Below are 13,502 nucleotides of genomic sequence, written 5' to 3'. Positions count from 1 at the left end.
GTGAGAAATTTATTGAGAAGTTTGCATCAATGCTTATCAAGGAGTTGGGTTCGTAGTTCTATTTCTTTGATGAGTTCCCATCAATTTGGGAAAGTCTAATTCTTTTTTTTGGAAGGGGTGGTCTGGTCGTGGGCCTGAACTCTGGGCCTGTGTGCTGTCCCTCAGATCTTCAGCTCAAGGCTAGTGCTCTACCACTTGAGCCACAGCGCCACATCCGGCTTTTTTTCTTTTTGCTAATGTGGTGCTGAGGAATGGAACCTAGGGCCTCATGCATGCAAGGCAAGCACTCTACCACTGAGCCACCTTCCCAGCCCCTGAAAGAGTCTAATTCTAGCTTCATTGAATGTGTTTAATAATTCCATTTCCCTTTCTATTCCATTGAAGAGTTAAATCTGAATATTGTAAGTTCATTTCAGCCCTTAATTTCATGGTAAATCCATTGAGTACTAGATATTTCTGGTATGGGAAATTGTTTATTGAGATTTAATTTTCATTACTTCTTATTTATCACTTCTTGGCTCAGTTCAAGTATAGGAAAGCATCAATTTCTCCAGCATTCTCCAGGTGATGGGCATACAGTTTTCAAAGTACTTTCTTATAATATTATCAATTTTCCTTATTTATGTTTGATGTCTCATTTTTTTCTCTAGTTTTTTCTATTTGGGTGAGTACTCTTATTTGTTGTTCGGTATTTTTTGTTATGAAGTTGATATTCAGAGAGGTGCGTTACAGTTACGTAAGTAATGAGTACATTTTTTAACAGTGTTACTGCTTCCTCATTTTTTTCCTGCTTCCCCCAACCTTGACATCCCACTCCCCCAAAGTTGTAAACTTCATTTCTAACATAGTGTCTAGTGTATATCACTGTTGCTTTGGTTAATCTTTGTCCCACAATTTCTGTGATTTCCCTTCTCTTCCCCAAATCAGATTAACTTATGTATAAGACAAAGGGTACAGAAATCAAAAACAGTGACTTCAGGGAATAAACCAAAGAGCAAAAAGTAAATAGAAATTACGAAAACAGTTCACTACACAATTATCTTGTATTCATTTCTTGAAGCTCATTTCAACAAGCATAATTTTGTATGGTGATATGCATAGAGCTATTAAGGTATTGTGATCTTTTCTAAGAATATCCTAGGCATATTCTAGTTTTTCCAAATGAATGAAAACATGTAGCCTATGATTCTTTGGGTCTGGCTTGTTTGACTTATTTTTTCCAAGTGATTCCTTTTCCTTACTAATGGGGCAATGTCATTCTTTCTGACGGAAGCATAGAATTTTTCTTGTGAATATATATGACATTTTCTTGATTGATTCATCTACAGAGGGACATCTGTGTTGGTTCCATTTCTTAGCTATGGTGAATAATGTTACAATTGTCATAGTTGTGCTGGTAGCTTTAGTGTGGTCTTGTTTGTGGACATTTGGGTAAATACCCAGGAGTGGGTTTGCTGGGTCATAGGGGAGCTCTTTGGAGCAACCTCTATACTTCTTTCTGGAGTTTTGAACAAGTTTACATTTCCACCAATAGTGTAGTAATGTTCCTTTTTGGCCACATCCCCCCAGCCCAGCATCTGTTGTTATTAGTTTTCTTCACAATGGTCATTCTAACTGGGGTGTGGTGGAATCTCAATGTTGCTTTGATTTGCATTTCTATGGCCAGAAATGTTTCATATTTCTTCATGTGTCTATTGGCCATTCATATTTCTGCTTCAGAGAGGTCTCTCTTTAAATCTTTAGCTCACTTATTAAGAGAGTTGTTGTATTTTGGGGGGGAGGTGGTGTCCGGTCGTGGGGCCTGATCTCTGGGACTCGGCGCTGTCCCTCAGCTCTTCAGCTCAAGGCTAGCGCTCTACCACTTGAGCCACAGTGCCACTTCCGGCTTTGTTCTTTTTGCTAATTTCTACTGAGGAATCGAACCCAGGGCCTCAGGCATGGAAGGCAAGCGCTCTACCACTGGGCCACCTTCCCAGCCAGAGGCTGTTGTTTCTTTGAGGATTTGTTTTTTGGGGGGTTAACTTTTTGGGCTCTAATATATTTTATATATGAGGCCATTGCCTGTTGCGGAGCAAATAACGATCTTCTCCCAATCTGAGGGCTTTCTATTTATCTTTCTATCTATATAAGTTCTCTTCTTAGGCAGATTTGTCAAGGGTCTGTCAAGTATGTTAATTTATTGAAAGAACCAACTCTATTTTGTTGATCTTTTTATGTTTTATTTTGTCTTTAGTTATTTCTGATTTAATTTTTTTATTTGTTTCTGTCTACTGCTATGAATTTGGGCTTGTTCCTGTTTTCAAGAAATTTGAGGTATATAATTAATATACAGGCTTGAAATTTCCCCAATTGCTTGATGTAGGCACTCAGAGTTATTTATTTTCCTCCAAGTACTGCATTTCTGTGTCCCAGAGGAGTTGTTATTTTGTGTGTTCAATTTGTTAAATTTCAGAAACTTTCAGATTTTCATTCTAATGTATTCAGTGCCCCGTTGGTCATTCAGCAATGTGTTGTTCAGTCTTCATGTGTATGAGAAATTTTTTTTTTTACTTTAGCTGTTTAATTATATGTTTATTCTGTTGTGTTCTGACAAGATATGGGAATTCAATTAATTTTTCTTTCAATTTAGATAGAATTTCTTTTTTTTTGGGGGGGTGTCTGATTGTGGGGCCTGAACTCTGAGCCTGGGCTCTGACCCTCAGCTCTTCAGCTCAAGGCTAGTCCTCTACCACTTGAGCCACAGCACAACTTCCGACTTTTTTCTTTTGCTTATCTTTTGCTGAGGAATTGAACCCAGGGCCTCATGAATGCAAGGCAAGCAATCTACCATTGGATATGTTCTATTTTGGAGACTCTTCAATGAGCTGCTGTGAATAATGTTTATTCTGACATTGAAGGTATATTCTGTAGATATCTGTTAGGGCTAGGTGGTCAATGTAGTTATATAGGTTTTCATTTTCTTGGTTGAAATTTGCTTAGATGACCTATTAAGATGTGTATTAAGATGTGTTTTTAGGTTAAGTAGTATTTAATTGATGAAGTGGGGGTGCTCTAGGATTCAGGGCATTGATATTTAGACTTGTTATATCCTCCTAATGGAGAGTTGCATTTATCAATATATAATGTCTCTTCCTAATAATTTTAATTTGAATTCTATTTTATTTTATGTTAGTAATTGTGTGGTCTTTTTATGGTGTCCATTTGCTTGAAAATTTTCCTTCCAGCCTTTCAGTTTGAGTATGTGTTTGTTTTTGTCAATAAAATGTGTCTCTTTTAGATACTATATGGATGCATCTTGTTTTTTGATACTACTATCTAATCTATGTCTTCTATTTGGAAAATTATGTCCATTTATATTAAAGGTTAAGACTGTGAAATATCTGATAAGTCCTGTTATGCACATGCTGTTAGGAGCTGTGCCTCATCTACTCTTAATATATTTACCCTGTTCTCGGGTAGGGAACATTTTATATAATCAGTCCTGTTCTTCTTGATCTTCTCTATGTAGGATATATTTGAATAACTTCTATCCTGCTGATTTGGTAGAGATACATTGTTTCAAGTTTTCTTTGTCATGAAATATTTTTACAAAATCTTTTAATGTAAAGGAAAGTTTGGCTTGGGACCATATTCATGGTTGGTAATTGTTTGCCTTTAATGTTTTCATATATCATGCCAGGCTTTCCTTTTTACCATATCAGCTAAGAAACTTGTATTTATTCTGACTGTATATCCTTTATAAATAATCTGTCTTTTCTCCTGACCGATTTAAGAATCCTTTCTTTTATCTCTAATGATCCTCTAATAGACTATGATGTGGTGGTGGTTTGTTCTGTTCTGGGATTCTCTGTTTGGTCTTCTAAAGGCTTCTCTTCACTGAATGAGCCTATATCTTTGGATATTTGGAATAATCTTTGCTACAATTCTGTAATATATTTCCCATCCATTTAGTTTCCTGCTCTTCTCCTTCTTGATACCTACCTCCCCCAATTTGATCTTCTGAGTCTTGAACTTCCAGCAAGATTATTTCTTATTTCTTGGATATGTTCTAAATGATTATTTCCTCTTTCCTATTAGACCTATTCTATCTGTGATCTCTGAGATTATCTTCTATATCATCTATTTGCTGTAGAGACATTCTATTTTGTTTTTATTTCCCTGTCTTATAATTGGTTATTTTTAGGGCTTCTATATCTTTATTTAAGCTTTTTTTTAATCTCTTGTATGGACTTTCTTTAAACTATTCTTTGGGTGGGGGGTTGGGGGATATGGGTTTTAGCTGTGTCTTCTTTTATATCTTTTAACTTGGTATCTATTTTTTCCTTGGACTCTCTTGCCTTAGAATTTATTTTTCTTTCTGTTTGGAGTCTCCATGAATGATTTTGCTAATCTTTGATTGGGCTCATCTTGTTCACAAGTTTCCTTGTAGAGGTTATATATTTTTTCATTAACCACATTTTTCAGCAGTATTTGTAATGTATTTTGAAAACTATCTTCTAGGTCCTTGATTGTCTGTTCTAATGCTTTTTTTATTTACTGTGTGAATTATTACTTTGGAATGACTTTCCTCTTATTTTTCTGATTTGTTCTGTCCATTTGGAAGATTTCTTGGCTTTCATTTGGGGCATCTCTGATCTTAATAGGTGACTATCTATGTTCTTGGTTGATTTGCCAGATGTTGCTTTGGTCTTCTATTGTGATTGCTTTTTCTGGAATTAGGTTTGTGTCTGGACCATTAAGTGTAAGAGAAGAGATCAGTTGTGGTGAGATGTTGTAATGTTAATACTTGTGGTTCCAATAACAGTTCTGACTGTCCAGTGGTAAGGTGAATTGTGTCTGTGTTTAAATGTGACTGACTCTGGTCGTGATTTTTCCCATGTGGACCTTTTATTTCCACACTGCAGTTGTGCTTTTGAGTATGTTAGCCAACACAGTCACAGCACTCACCTTCCTGGCTGGGTAACTTTTCATAGATTTCTGTGTGCTTGTGAAGACAACATAATATCTTCTTTTGGATTGTATATCTACATATAATTATAGCTGACTTGATGTGACCCTCTAGAAGTGGAGTACCTGCTAGGACTGTAAATCTCTGTTTCATTAGAGAGAGCTAGGGTAATTTTCTGTTTTTATTCTGCCATTGTTTTTCCTCTTCCTCAGGTTGACTTTTTATATTATGGATTTTTTCACATAATTTAGGATTTGTGATGGTTGTATCAGGTTATTTTTGTTTTTCTGTTTGTGTTACTTTGAAATAGTGATTTCAGGCTTGTATGAAGAGACAGTAATAATATGAAATCTGAAGAGCCTAAGGCTTAAAGAGGCACAAGGAAGTACTAAGTAACTCCATTACACACTAGCAACCATTTTGTGAAGTATGAATTATAAAAATAACCATGGGTTTGACCCAGAAATGACACAAAAAGAAAAACAATTCCCGGAAAACAGACATAAATAATCTTTGGGAAAGTCAGGAATTTTGTCCAGATGCATTGACCAAACACTGGGTGGCCATTCAGGACACAGTGACCCAGTGGCCAGAGATCCCGTCAATTACATGTCAATAATAATATTAGCCAATCAGATATGCATAGCTTAGTTTGCTTAAAATTTTAGCCAATCATGTAATTTCTCATGTAAAATTTCTTTAAAGTTGTTTGTTCAATAGTATGAAAACTGTGCTGATTCTATGCTGGGGGCCTCTTAGCTTCACCGGTTACTGAGTACATGGAGGACCAACCTCGAATTTGCAAATAAACGACTCCTTTGTTATTTGTATTGGTCATGGTCTCTGGTGGTCTTCGGCAAGGGAGTCTCGAGTCCATATACAACAAATGTATGTTATTACATTGAAAGAAAGCGAGCAGACATTTTAACCTATTTGCTACAAGTAAATTAATATTAAACAAAGCTAATTAAAACAATTACTTATTTACTCCAGAGAATGAGTATAGTACGCTTGGATATCTTGGAGGAAAAGACTTTAGACTCATTATAATTGATGCCTTACATTGAAATTCCTGGCTAAATTTTCTTCTTCAGAAAGGAAAAAGCTCCATTTCTTTCATGTGAGTATTATAAAATCTTAATATCTGCATGTTGAATTGTTTTCCTCTGCTGTTTTCAATACCATTCTTCATCCATTACATATCTATGGCTTTGAATGACCAATTCCTTAAAATACCTATATTGCTTATATTGTGATTGAGATCTCAATAATATTAATATGAATTTATTTCCGATTCTCATCTTGAGCTACATTCATATGAAATTTATGCAGTCTCAAGCAAGAAACCTGGTTATTTTACTCTTTTCTATATTTTAATCAATAAATCTATTCTCTTTAGAAATATATTCTCATCTTTTATATTGCTTCAGTAAACATCATGTATTTCTTGTACTTTTACTGAAATAAATATAAAGTATGGAAAATGAAAACAGCCCCCCTTATCACTTTAAAGTAAATCCTTGGGGACTATTTTATATATAAAAATAAAAAAGTGCAATGCACATTTTTATACATGAATAATCTAATGGTTAAGTCAATTAGACACAAGAACTACCATAGCACATCAAGTCCAATTTACTTAAAGGCACCAAAATATATGTGTTCATGAATATCACTCATTTTTAGAAAATGACTAGTCACAACAAAGTTTATATTATATTTCTAATTTTAAAATGAAAATTACACCCAGATTAGATGTGAATATCCTGTTTCCAGGAATATACTTATTCAGAAAACAGGGAAACAAAAAATCAGGGTTTGTCATATAGAATGAAAGATGTAAAAGCAGACTGTCTTTCCTTAAGATGATAATTACATGCAAATTGTGTGATTTATTCAAAGATACTATAAAAATTAAAGAGAGGATTTGTGATCAGAAGTGATAGGTAAGCAATCACGTCAGCTCAGCACTCTCCCCGAACCCCAGTACCTGCCCCAGGTATCGAATCTCCCCTCAGCTCCACCCATGGAGGAGACTCTCCTCCACCCCTCTTCACTCCACACACTAAGAAGGTGCATGGTGACCCTTGTGTGTGTGTGTGTGTGTATGTGTGTGTGTGTGTGTGTGTGTGTGTGTGTGTGTGTGTGTGTGTGTGTGTGTGTGTGTGTGTGTGTGTGACTGTTGGGGATAACAACCTCTCAAGGTCTCAGTACAAAGCGCTCTTTGGGATGACACACAGCACACTTCCAAAAACAGCACAAAGCACCCTGTGTAAAGGACTCAGCACACAGCTCACTTTGAAGGACTCAGCATATAGTACCCTATGTAGGGTACTCAGCACACAGCACCCTTTGAAGGAGGGAGTCCACAGCTTGCAGTGTAAAGGAGTCAGCACATTGCATGCTTTGACAAACTCAGCACATAGCACACTTTCCCAGGGGCACATTACATAGTACACTCTGTGTTAAGACTCCACACACAGCCCTTTGAAAAGCTGAGTACAAATCACCCTTTGTAAATCTCTCATTTTATAGCACCCTTTGAAGAACTCAGTGCATATAAGAATTTTGTAAGTTTCAGCACATACCACACTATGGCAGAACTCAGCACATACCACACTGTGGAAGCACTCAGCACACAGCACCATTTGAAGGACAATACAGAGCAACCTGTGTAAAGGACTCAGCACACAGCACTCAAAAATCTCACCTCATCCCTCTCTTCTCAAGGGCTCAGCACATAGCAGGATCCTTTTAGATGAATTAGCACACCACACCTTTTGAAAGACTCAGCATACAGTACATTGTGTAATGGACTCAGAACACAGCACCCTTTGAAAACCTCAGCACGGCCCACTCTTCTCAGGGATTCAGCACATAGGACCCTATGGGATGACTCAACAAACAGCACATTTTTGAGGACTCAGCACAAAACCCCCATGTGGGAAGGATGCAGCAAATAGTGCCCTTTGAAGGACTCAGCACATAGCTGTATGTCACAGGTTCAGCTTTCATTAGAATTAGGATGCTTTCTTCAGTATCCCCATTCTTCAGAAACACTTCACAAATCTTACCAGCTCACATTTAGCCAACCTGTGTTTTATGGGGGTCTTGAACTCAAAGTTTGGTGGCCCTGTCCCTGAGCTCTTTGGTTCAATGCTAGAGCTCTACTACTTGGAGGCACAGCTCCAATTTTGTTTTTTTTGGGGGGGTTGTTCTTTGACAGGTCTTATGGTGATAAGGAAGGCCAAGTTGGGGTCTCTGGGGGCAAAGGCTCTTAGCTCAGCCTGGAGCTGACCTCTCTCTTCCTTGAGCCCCTGGAAAGCTGGGCCTCCTGGAGCTCTCTTGGCCTAGGGTGGAACAGACCTGCTCTGGCATCAGCACTCAGGGTGAACAAAAGTCAGCTTGGCCCTGGTCACTTCTCAAAATTGAACTCTAGAGGACAATGGCACGGGGCCGCATATCCCGCATGTGGCCAACAGGGGGCAGGAGTGGCCCACCATAGGGATTGTACCTGCGAGTTGTGTTTACTCTTGCTTCCCTGGGGTCTCCATCATGCTTCCAAGTCACCCTGGACAGGAAAATCCTTGAGACACTTACCTACAATTAACAATCGAAAAACAAGTGGGGCTGTGGCTCAAGTGGCAGAGCAGTAGCCTTGAGCAAGAAAACTCAGGGATAGAGCCTAGGCCCTGAGTTCACACACACACACACACACACACGCGTGCGCGCGCACACACACACACACACACACACAAACACACACACACAAACACACACACACACACACACACACACACACACACACACACTCACACACACACCACATGCATGCAAAATCAGAGATTTCTACACTGCAATCTTTGGGTATTCTCTACTTTTCCCCCACTAAGCCTGGTGACTCCTGGCCTAGGTGTCTGATGCATACACCACCACCTGGCATCTTTAATTTTGGAGAACAGAATGGGTAGAAGATAATCCTACTCCTAACCCAGCTCCTTGATTGGGTCATGGTCTATCCAGGCCCGTTGGGGCTCCTTCACTAAATCGCCAAGATGCCTTCAAAAGTTATCACATACTGGGCACTGGTGGCTCATGCCTGGCATCCTAGCTACTCAGGAAGCTGAGATTTGGAGGATCAAGGTGCCAAGCCAGCCTGGGCAGAAAGTGTGTGAGACTCTTATCCTTGATGAACCATCAGAAAACAAAAGTGGTCCTGTGGCTCAAGTGGTAGAGTACCAGCCTCGAAAATAAGAGCTCAGCGAGTGTTCATGGCCAACAAAAACGAGATGTTGGCTTTGGGATTGGCATTGGACAAATATAATTGGAATTTTCACGTGCTCCAGGACAAAGCAGTGCCTCCTTTAGTCCCGTGCTGGTCCATCTTGTCTCACCCCCTGGCCTTGTCCATGCTTCGGGTCAGCATGGCTCTGGATGGAAGGGAGGGCTCCAAGGAGGAAAATCCCAAAGCAATCACCCCACCTCCTTCTGCCATGCTGACCCTGCTGCTTCTGCTCTTTGCCGTAGACCTTCTTCCTGGAATCCATCCAGGAGGTCATCACAGTCAACACAGTGGTGAGTGGTGGGTCTGTCCTAACTCGGGGCAGTCAGAGGTGGAAGTAGGTCTGGGATTAGGAACTTCCACCCTGGTGTGGGCTGAGCCTAGGGTTGACCTTTATTTCATCCTGAGCCTTGCAGTGGTGGGAAGACAGTGTAGACTCCACATTGAGTCAGGTAAGATTGGAATCTGGAGGACCCCTTGTGTGGGGAAGGTGTGGGGCTCAGGGGGCACTGTTGTTGATACTCCTCTCTCGGGACTCCCCTCTGCTTCCCTCATCCCTCAATGGTAGAAGAGAAACTTCAACTAAGGGTGTGGGAATTGGGGGCGGGGAATTATTTTGGTGTGAAGCAGAAGTGCTTCATATTCCTCCTAGCCCCTACTTACTCTTTATCTCAGGAATGGCCATATGGGTTTAGGAGGGGTGAATCATCCTAGCTGAGAATGTGGCTCAGTGGTAGAGTAGTCGCCTAGCATGACTGAAGCCCTGGGCTTGATTCCACACAGAAAAAGCTGGAAGGGGAAGTGGGGTTCAACTGGTCGAGCATCAGCTTTGATCAAAAAGAGCTCAGGGACAGTGGCCAGGCCCTTAGTTCAAGCCCCAGGACTGGAAGAACAAATCTTCGTTGGAGGCTTCTTTCCCCTTTGAGAACAATTTATTCTTTGTGATAAGCATAATATGGGTCTCTTCCCTGGTCACCAATGGGCCATTAGATGTCCCTTGAGATTGGGCCACCTCCCGGCAGCCTCTGCCTTAACTGACCCCCAGTTTAACTTTCCCATCACCCAGCAGATAGAGGCCTGAGAGAAGGCCACCTGGCCACCTACTTCTGGTGGCTTCCAAGGCTTTTGAGAGTCAGTATGTCACATGAGGAGTCATTATCTGCATCAGTCTACCGAAGAAAGGGAGGGAGCACTCCTTGCCTGAGCTGTGGGCAGATCTGTATCTAGGGCATCTGCAGCAGGATGTGCTCCTTGGGGGAGTCCTCTATGGTGATGAGAACACTGATCTATCCTCTGGCAGTTTCGACGCTGTCTTCAAGTTGCAATTCTTCAAAACCTTTCGGCTCCTCCCTCATTTCACCCCCACAGGCCCTGATGCATCTGAAGCAGCATTGGTGGTTGGGGGCTCAGCCTGTGCTGGCATCTGGAGCCTGCTGTCCATGCCTTCCTCTGTGAGGATCGACAGCAGCTCCTGCAGTACTTTTCTCTTCATCTTCTCCTGGGACATCCAGCAAACACACTCAGCTTTCTCCCAAAACAGCTCATTCAGGACCAAAATCTGCTCTTTACACACCACAAGGGACTCCTCAATAGTTTGGATGTGTGCTGACAGCTGGCTGCATCGATGGTGGAGCTAACTTGCTGGATTCTGGAAGTCCACCTCATCAGGCAGGTTGTGGATGAAGCACATTTTCTTCTTGGATGCCCACATGTCCCGCTTCCCATCCCCATGAATGCTGTGGTGGCAGCTCATGGGGCGGGAGGCTGTATCTCCAGCTCAGTCTGGCACTGAGCTGCCAGGTGGGCCAGGTGCCTGCAGCTGGCCCACTGCTCCTGTGGTATGATTTCCCCACTGTGGATGTCAGGCTCAGTGTGTTAACAGAGCCTCATCCATCTACCAGGCAAAATGGAATGTGGGCGTAGCCACAATTCTTGTATACCAGTGGTCAGAAAGAATCATGAAATAATGGGGGTGTGGCAGAATCCTGTGATGCAGGCAGATTGGGCAGAGTTAAGATGACAATGACTCCCCCAGCCCCTTTCCCAGAGAACTCTGTCCAATTCAGTTGGGGACAAGAGGGTGACCTGCTTGAGCTGGATGGCTGCACAGATTGTTGTGTATGTCCATTTGTTGTCAGTCTTGGACCTTGAACTCAGGATCTGGCACAGTCCCTGAGCTGCTTTTCCTCAAGGCTAGCCCTCTACCACTGGAGCCACATGAATCTACTTCTGGCTTTGTTGGGATTGAATTTGGACAGGGGTCTCAAGAACTTCCTGGCTTAGAGTGACTTTGACCATGATCCTCCTATCACAGTCTTGTAAGTATCAAGGAGGAGCCACTGGTGCCTGCCTCATCATTGGTTTTGCTGATGTTCTTGGACACACCTGTGAGTTCCCTATCCTCAGGTTTAACTGGTGGGAGCTGGAGCCCACAGTTGGAAGCCTGGATATGCCATTTCCAAATGGCAGGAGATACTAAGAAACACATTCCTATCCATATGAATACCAATGGAATGCGATGTATGTCATGATTGAATGGGCAGTTCTTGCATGATTCTAGGACAAAATTCTACACAATTGTATTCTAGGACACTGATTGATTTTAATTAATACTTTATACAGCATTTAAACCATCATATTCATTAAATGGAGGCAGAATGAAATACTGAAGAATTGGGGGTCACAAAGTATAGAGATGCCATTTTTTCTGCCCGGACTTTCTTTACTTAATTGCTATATACCATTTTCTGAATGTACTTTGGTATATGCAACTAGGATATATTATACTTGATCTGGAAATCAATTATTCAAACTGTTTTTATCAAATATGCTTATAGCAAAATAAAGAGGTAAATCCAAATTATGTCTATTTGAAGACAATGCTTGGATAGTCCTCTTCTCACATTACCCATTCCCTTCTTGAGAATAATACACATTGTAAGGAAATGCGTAGAATGTTTTGGAGAAATAGGTTGACTTTACACCAGAGTTACTCTATGCTGCATTTTGTTTACTTTATATCTGGAAGAGCTAAATTCTTACCTTATCATTTTCCTTAGGCTTTATATTCAGGTTTAATCTCTGATGGGTGACAGATAAAGTTATAAACATTTTTTAACAGTTGCTAAATTTAGGTTGAGGAACCTAGGTACAATTATGGTCATGCAAATAGGCCTCATCAGTCATGAGACCATGATACCAAAATGTTAACCAATGCTTACTGGTGTCATGCTTATGAGATTTTGTGTATTATAAACAGTGGTTATTACCATTTGTTTTGCAATCAACATCATTTCATGGGTTAGGAATTGATGTGAGACATTATACTCAGAAATATATTGAAGGAGGAATCCAAACTAAGTTACCAAGATGTACACTTAACGCAATGTTTTACAAATGCAAGCTAAAGGAAATAATTTATGAAAAAGTCGACACTTACAATAAATACAGAATCAGTATGACTGATTTTTCTTTTATCCCAGTTGCAATACAGCTTGCATGATGACTTTTCTGGTTATATGTTTAGTTAGGTCTTGATATTTAGTTGAAGTTCTGTTTTTTTCATATATTCATTTGTCAGATCAAAGAGGAAATTAATTCCATGCCGGAGTCAAGATCGATAATAATGTTACAATTTTATCCTGCTACTTTGCCAAAGTTTCAAATGAGCTTGAGTATCTTGGGTCTTTTTTGTATCTAACTAAATAAGTATGCAATTTTGTCAGTAGTAGAAAGATTTTTTGACCACCATTTATTAAACTATTATTTCCAGAAACAACTACTCTCTTTCCATGAGATTTTTTGGAGGGGGTGTCCGGTCATGGGGCCTGAACTCTGGGCCTGGGCGCTGTCTCTCAGCTCTTCAGCTCAAGGCTTGTGCTCTACCACAGCACCACTTCCGGCTTCTTTATTTTTGCTTATGTGGTGCTGAGGAATCAAAACCAGGGCTTTATGCATGCAAGGCAAGCCCTCTACCACTGAGCCACCTTCCCAGCCCTTTTCATGAGATTTTTAATGTCATTTATATCATGGATTGATGTTTTCCTTTAGATAACCCACATTCTGTCTTCTACAAAGTGTAATTTGGAGTAGTTTAAAATTATGTACACTCAGGTACACTGCTCAGATTCTACTATTTGCATATTTTGTTCTTGTTAAATCAGTAGGATTTAGGTCTCAATATGGATACTATTACTATTAATATTTCTGAATTTTTTAAGATATCATGATTTTTGTTATTTTATTCTCTTAAAAATGTGCAGATCTCACTCC

Source organism: Dipodomys merriami, unplaced genomic scaffold (assembly GCF_024711535.1).
Source record: "Dipodomys merriami isolate MVZ:Mamm:240054 unplaced genomic scaffold, mDipMer1.0.p SCAF_95, whole genome shotgun sequence".
Taxonomy (NCBI): Eukaryota; Metazoa; Chordata; class Mammalia; order Rodentia; family Heteromyidae; genus Dipodomys; species Dipodomys merriami.
This window is presented reverse-complemented; position numbering follows the sequence as displayed.